Raw genomic sequence first — 8,260 nt, 5'->3', positions numbered from 1 at the left:
AGCTGTAGGACATTAGAGAGATTTACAAAATTGTCAAACAATTCCACTCATCTCACTCCATTTCCTTTTGTTTGGGGAAACTGTTATTCCAAAGTTTCTGTTTTAACTTTTAAAATGGTAAATAATAATAGATGTAACTCACATAAACAAAAGCTGGGTCCTCAATAATTTTTAAGTGTGTAAAGGGGTCCTGACATCAACCAGGTTTGAGAGCCACTGATCTAGCCCAACTCATCTTTTAGGGATGAGGAAACTGGGGCTCAGAGAGCCGCGACCTGCTGAGTCACATAGTGACAGACACTAGAACTACCTTGTGGGATGGATTGGATGCTCTCCAAGTCCCTCTCAATAAAACCTGGGATTGGGAGACAGCCTCAGTGGCCGGATAGTACGTTGTCCCAGAAGTCAGATCAGATGGCTTCTCAAATGATCTGGAGTGTTTTTCTTGGAAGCTGCTTGCTGGAGAGGGAAAAGCAATGGGTTTTGGTGTCAATGCTGGCCTTAGCTGGCTCCAGTTCCATTTCTTTCTAACTGTGCAATTGGGGCAAGTTATCGAATCTCAGAGTTTCCTCATGTGTGAAACGGGAATGACAGATCTCACAGGGTAGCTCTAGGGTTAAATGAAGCCAGTGGGACTTGTGCCTAGTACTTAGTACTCATACATTAGCTTCTACCTTTTTTTATGAAAGGGACTCAGAAAGGAGAGACATAAACCATAGTGGAAAATAGGACTGACAAAAAATTTCTCCCAGCTTCCTTGTGAAAGCTTCTGGGGAGAGAGAGGTAGAACACATTTGCAGCTTCTTGCCATGCTCCTGAGTAGTTCCCATAGATCAAGCTCAGCTGGTGCGAAAATGGTCCGTTACTTGAATTGTTTGCTGTTGGAAAAATTCCCACTTGACAACACGTGCATACATTTCACAATATCTATCTTCCTGATCCAAACACATCATCCCAGGCGTCTTCTCCTCTTCCCCATAGTCATGACCTCTGTTCTACACCCCTTTAGGGCACCAGCACATCCTATTAAGAGTGCTTTTTTCTCCCCAGAGGAACCCAATACAGTGTCTGGGAACATGCGCTCAGTCTGAACTTGGTCCACAGGGCTGACCAATGTGACCAACTTGACCAGAGTGGTGAAACAGCCCTTTCTCTGCTAGATCTCCAGCCCAGATGATACATTTTACTTTCAAATGCAAGCACCACAGTTCTTTTTTTCACAATACACAACAGTGTGAGACAAGGACTCACCTCTGTCCTCTTCCCTTAGGCTATGTTACAGACACTGAATTACTTTCTGGTTCCACAACAGGGCCTGGGTCACTGTTTTGCCTGCTGTTGTCCTTGTTACCTCCCACTGCCTTGCAGTCCTGGCTCACAGTTTCCTCTCTTTTCCCAGGATGACTTGGACGCCTCCTCTGACGTGCCCACAGAACTGGGCTTGTCGCTGCCTTCGTTTCTAACTCCCTCACTGTGCCATCAATCCGAAAGGACAGGGACCTTGTCTATCTCCTTCCTAAGTGTATTTCTATCACCTTCCGATGCTCTGCACATAACAGATGGCCACTAACTGTTGCTGTTCAATGACAGTTTTGTAAAAGGGGCACCCTTCAAGCCAGTTGGTCTGGGACAGTCCTTGTTCACACTTGTCTTCTTGCATAGCTTTAATAGCAATCCTTTTCACTCTCAAAATTGTTCTGGCTTGAGTGATAAATTATGTTGGTATGCTAGTTTAAAATGGTATTATTTCTTCATAGTACTGTACTTAAAGAAAAAAGATTTATTGAAGTATAATTTATATGCCAATGATTTCATACATTATATAAGTGCACAGTTGGATGATTTTTAGTTAATTTATACTGTTGTGTAACCATCACCACAATCATTTTTTTTTTTTTTTTTTCAGTACGTGGGCCTCTCACCGCTGTGGCCTCTCCCGCCACAGAGCACAGGCTCCAGACGCGCAGGCCCAGCGGCCACAGCTCACGGGCCCAGCCGATCCGCGGCATGTGGGATCCTCCCGGACCGGGGCACGAACCCGCGTCCCCTACATCGGCAGGCGGACTCTCAACCACTGCGCCACCAGGGAAGCCCCACGATCCTTTTTAGAACACTTTCATCACCCCAAAAGTTTCCAACACGCCAAAAGTGCCTGTTTGTAGTCAATCTCTGCTCCCACCCCAGCCCTAGAAACCTGTGATCTATTTAATGTCTGCACAGTTTTGCTTATTCCTAGAAATAAATGGAATAATATGTAACTATTGTGTCTGGCTTCTTTCACTTAGCATGATGTTTTTGAGGCTTATCCATATCATTGTATTTATGAATAGTACATTCCTTTCTATTGCTGAGTCATATTTCATTGTGTATAATTTTGTTTATCCTTTTATCTGTTGGCTATTTGGATTGTTCTAGGTTGGGCATTAAAGAATAAATAATTGTTTTGAACATTTATGCACAAATCATTGTGTGGGCATGTTTTCATTTCTCTTGGGTAGATACTTGGGAGTGAAATTGCTGGGTTATATGCTAAGTGTATGTTTAACTTGTTAAGAACTGCTAATCTATTTTTGAAGTGGCTATACCCTTTCCCACAAGCAGTGTACAAGGGTTCTAGTTTCTCCACATCCTCACCAACGCTTGATACTATCTTTGTGATTACAGCCATCCTAGTGGATGTGAAGTAGGATCTCATCGTGGTTTTAATTTGCATTTCGCTAACAAGGTTGAACACATTTTCAAGTGCTTACTAGCTACTCACATATCTTCTTTGGTGAGACCTCCATTCAAATCTTTTGCTTGTCCACTTAAAATAAATATTAGAATAGACTTATATTTATAGAAAAGTTGCTCAGTTCAGAAAGTTCCCTTACATAGCCCTCACCTAGTTTCCCCTATTGTTAACAGCTTGACACTACCATGGTATACTTGTCATAACCAAGAAACCAACATTGGTGTTAATACTATTAACTAAACTCCAGACTTACTATTACAAGTACCACTTTTCCATTAATGTACTTCTGTTCTGCTTCCATCCAGAACATTATGTCATCATGTCTCTTTAGATTCCTCTGATCTAGGATAATCTCTTGTCTTTTCTTGGTTTTTATGACCTTAACAATTCTTAATTCTAGGTCCTTGACAATTTCCATAGACATTTTAGAGTCCGTTTGTTAATTCCTACACAAAACGCCCCTAGGATTTTACAGGGAGGGTGCTGAATCTATAGATTTTGGGGAGAACTGCCATCTCCACTGATTTAGAGCTTTGCTTCAGCAATGTTTTGTAGTCTGAGTGTATAGGCTTTGCACTTCCTTCATTAGATGTATTCCAAAGCAACTTTTGTCTTACTGTGGATAGAATTTTCCTAATTTCATTTTCAGATTGTTCATTATTGGTGTACAGAAACACCTAATATATGTATGTTGATCTTCTGTTTAGAGACTTTTTTACCTGCAATCATGTCATCTGTGAATAAACACAATTTTACTTCTTCCTCTCCAATCTGAATGCCTTTTATTTTCTTTGCCAATGGTAGTGGCATTTTGATTGGGGTGTTTAGTCTATTTCACGTGTAATGTATACTGTCGATATGGTTGGATAGATGGGTGCCATTTTGCTATGTTTTCTATGTCTCATGTCTTCCTTGTTCCTTTGTTCTCTTTTTACTGCTCTGTTGTGTTAATTTGCATGTGTGTGTACTACCTTAATCCCTACGTTGATTTTTTCCCCTCTAGGTTGATTTTTTTAACTAAATCTTGAGTTATTTTCTTAGTGGTTGTCTAGGGATTACAATGTGCATCTTTAATGTATTACAATGTACTTCAGCTTAATACTGAACATTTCTGGTAAATATAGAAACTTTACTACAATAGAGCTCCATTTTCTCACTGTTCCTTTTTGCTATTACTGTCATGTATTTTTTTATTTTTTTTATTTTTAAGTTTTTAATTTTATTTTTATTTTTTTTAAAATTTATTTATTTATATTTTATTTTTGGCTGCATTGGGTCTTCGTTGATGCGTGCAGGCTTCCTCTAGTTGTGGCCAGCAGGAGCTGCTCTTTTTTTTTTTTTAATTTATTAGTTTATTAATTTATGTATTTTTGGCTGTGTTGGGTCTTCGTTTCTGTGCGAGGGCTTTCTCTAGTTGTGGCGAGCGGGGGCCACTCTTCATCGCGGTGCGCTGGCCTCTCACTATTGTGGCCTCTCTTGTTGTGGCGCACAAGCTCCAGACGCGCAGGCTCAGTAGTTGTGGCTCACGGGCCTAGTTGCTCTGCAGCATGTGGGATCTTCCCAGACCAGGGCTCGAACCTGTGTCCCCTGCACTGGCAGGCAGATTCTCAACCACTGTGCCACCAGGGAAGCCCTGTCATGTACTTTTTTAATCTGCATATTGTAAGCCCAATAATATATGTTATAATTAGTAGTTCAAACAATCTTAAATTTTTTTAAGAGAAAAAATATAAACTGTCTTATATTTAATCATGCATTTATCATTCCAGAGATCTTCATTGTCTTTCAGAGACTGGATTTCGTACTTCAGCCTTGTAGCAAATGAGAGAGACTCAGAATCAGAAAATGCAGAGAGTAGCTTCAAAGAGGGCAAACAGAGCAGCGCCTCCCCAGACTCCTGCCTGCCATCCTCCAGGGGCTAACAATCTGCAGGCTCCTTGACTGCAGGGCACCACCGCCCGTGTGTCCTGCTTCCTTCCCCGTATCAAAATAAGCTAATGCCTATGAAAGTTCCTTGAGAATTTCAAGTACTGTACGATTTAAGATACCATTATTAATATTATCTAATTTGAAACAAGAAACTCAGCTCAGGGAAGTTGATTTTCTCAGCTAATTAGTGGCAGAACTGAACTTTAACCCAAGTCGACTAGGGCCGGGCCCAGCCCTCTTTCCTCATCAGATTAGCAGGCCATAATTATGCAAACTCACAGAGACATATTTTCACAGAGTAATTGGGTATGTCTGTATGTTAGAGACATTTAGTTGACTTTAAGTGGAAAGGTAAATTGAAATGAACTTTCAATGACTAGTCAGGGAGACCAAACAGCACTTGTAGTAACTTTACAGGTAGAACTTTACAGAATTGCTTTCTTCAAGATAGACTTTGTACCTCTCATAACTTTCAACTTTTCTGCAACTACTTCCTTTTTCTGCTAGGCTTGGTTACAAGGAAAACCTACCAACAGATTTTGCTGCAGGAACAAACTGATTGCTCTAGTCTGAGATTTGGCAAAGGAGAAATTATGCTGAGTCAATGTGACTAAACATCTGGACACACCCAAGTTACCACTGCAAAGCATCATTTTAGGCAAACATGTTTAAATATCTAATCAAACAGCCAATAATTCTTTCTTCTATTACTAATGGTACATGCCCCATGGTCTTCTCATTTCTTTGTTAAAGTGCTAACAACCATGGCCTTCCAAACTGGCTTAAGGAGAGCAGGGCTGGGACAAAGGCAACTCTCCCCAGAGATGAATGGGGTAAAGCCAGGGCTGGCTGGGGCCAGAGCTTCATGCTGACCTTTAGTTTTTAGAAAACCCTCAAATTCTTGGCTTTTAATGCTTAAGTCAACTCACATTACTATTCATCTTCATAATTTTTTGCCTTGCTCTAATTCCCCAAATCCCAAATCAAAGCCTGGGCAGGAATTCTACAAAACAACCCTTCTCTGCAAACCTCCCAAGGCTGAATCCTTTGTTTGAGTTCCATAAGAGGGTGTGTAAGTAACATACTAGTTGGGATAGATTTGAAAATCCCGGCTCTGACACTCACTTGCTGTATAATTCCTGCAACTGAACTCAAATGGCTTGTTTGCAGAGTGGGTAGGAAGAGCGATTTTGAAAAAACCCAGAGATCATATGTTCTAAAGCCAGAGTGTATGCGTGTGATGTGCTCAGAAAAGCTAAAAATTTAAGACTGTGCAGAGACCAGAAGTTTTTCTCTTTTTTTTTCTGCCACACCACGTGACACGCGCGATCTTAGTTCCCCGACCAGTGATTGAATCCGCGTCTCCTGCAGTGGAAGTGCGGAGTCTTGTCCACTGGACAAGAAAAATCAGATATAAAAGTAATGCATTAAATAAACATGTACCGTTCCACGGGACCTCCTGATGTTCTATACTGTTAGCTTTGCAAGAGCCACGGCGACGACGTGACCCTGGATGAGGCCCAGATGTAAGGGACAACCCTCTTTATAAGAACTAATGCAGTTCAAACAAAAGTCCAGTGCAGTTCAGGAAGACATGGCCTAGAGTTGACCAATGAGTCTCAGGGAAAAACCAATGGCCAGGAGGAGCCGCGAAGGCTCCTGTCACTTAGCTCCCTGCCTAGGGGATGCCTACAACTTGGTGTCGCCTCCTGGTACCGCAGATAAACAGCACTGCTCCCCCAGGACCCGGGGCTGAACTCCCCTCTCATGCCCCTCCCAGCCCGCCGGCCACCTCCAGGGGATCACGCCAGCAAACTCTCTGTTCTGGTCTCGTCCCACCGTCAGGTTTTCCCTTCTAGTGCATTCATCCCCATCAGCAGACACACATGCCGGGCTATCGCCTTCCTTTAAAATAAAAGCCTCTCCCTGACCCCTTGCCCCCCACCCCAGTATTACTCACTCGACCTCTTCTCCCACTTTCCCTGGCACCTACTCTGGGTAGGCTTTCTTCCGCACCACTCGTGAAGATGCTCTACTCGCCGACGACCTCGTCAGAGCAGAGGCACTCCTGATGTCTCCTCCCATGTGAAGTGAGCTCTGTTACTGGAACTGGAAGATTCCTCCTCCCGCCAGCCCCTCACAGAGGGCCAGGAGAGAAATGAAACTGCCCGAGTTTGGGAGGAGCCCCTGGCATGGCCAGCCTGACTACTTCTTCCCTCTCTCTGGGGAACCTCTTGGTTCACATGGAAGCTTACGAGAAATGCAGGGTCTCAGGCCCCACCCGAGGCCTCCTCAGCCAGAGTCTGCACTTAGTATGACCCACAGGGGAATCTTACGCACATTAAAGTTCAAGATGCACTGCTCCCGGCCCTCTAGTTCTGAGGCTCGGTATTACGGAATTCACTTACCCACAGACATAAGCCACATTCTCTAATCATAGCTTTAAGAGTAACGAAGGTGATATTTCGATCTCCTATCTGCCTTATTCTTTTATTAGTTGGCTCTGAAACTGGGAAAAAGTGATGGCATTCACTGGCTCCCTCAAACTTCATAGACCTCCCTGTTGCCAAAACCTGTGGTCACTGCTCAGTTCTTACTTTAACCCGCCAGCTGCTCTTGACATGGTTATCACTTCCTCCATCTTCAAACACTTCCTTAACTTCACTGCCAAATACCACGCTCTCCTCACAGCCACTTCTCCTGGTCCCTCTGCTGTCGTCCTCTCTTCCTACTGCTCCAGGCCGCAGAGCCCTTGGTTCTCACAGCTACTCGCTCCCCAGATCTCCCCACCTCTTGTCTTTATTGTCACCTTCATGGGACAGTTCCCAAATGTGTCTCCAGCCCCCACCTCTCCCCCTGAATGCGACTGCCTCATGGACCACACATGCAGGTGAACGTGGCCACAACCTAGTCCTCTACTCAGAACCACCCCTCAGGTCTTCTAGAACCTCCAGCCTCCTTCACCCTAGGGAACCACAAGGCCATCCTGTTTGCTCAGACACACGTCCCAGGAGTTACCATCCTCCTTTCTCGACATGCGGTCCCTCGGCGGCCTCTGAGTTCTAACAGTAAAACATGTCCTGAATCTGGCCCTTCCTCCCCGAATCTACTGCTGCTAGTCCGAGCCTCCATCCTCCCCCCGGGACGCTGCGGCAACAACTTCCTGTTTGGCCCCCTTTCCTCCACGGGTCCCCCATCTCTACACACACAGGCTGCTCTCCACCCAGCCATCTGAATGGTCTTTTAAAACACTAGTAAGATCATGGGACTTATCTTCTCAAAATCCGCCCTTGGTTCCTGTTTCCCTCTAATGAAATTAGTTATCTAAGCCCTAAAGAACACCTGGTCTCTGGCTACCTCCTTACTCCATGCCGGCCTCCTTGCTATTTTGAAATCTTCTGAGGACACTGCTGCCTCAGGTACCTACTTACTCCGCGTGGAGACCTCTTTGCCCAGGGATTTGCATGGCTGACCCGTTCTTTCATTCAGGAGTCTACTCAAATGTCATCTCCCAAAAGAGGCCTTCCCTGACCACAAAATCTAAAAAGACGCTTTCTTCCCATCCCTTCTAATGTTTTTTTTTTTTTTTTTTTTTTT

Source organism: Lipotes vexillifer, unplaced genomic scaffold, assembly GCF_000442215.2.
Source record: "Lipotes vexillifer unplaced genomic scaffold, Lipotes_vexillifer_v1.1 scaffold109, whole genome shotgun sequence".
Taxonomy (NCBI): Eukaryota; Metazoa; Chordata; class Mammalia; order Artiodactyla; family Lipotidae; genus Lipotes; species Lipotes vexillifer.
Note: the sequence above shows the minus strand (reverse complement) of the source record.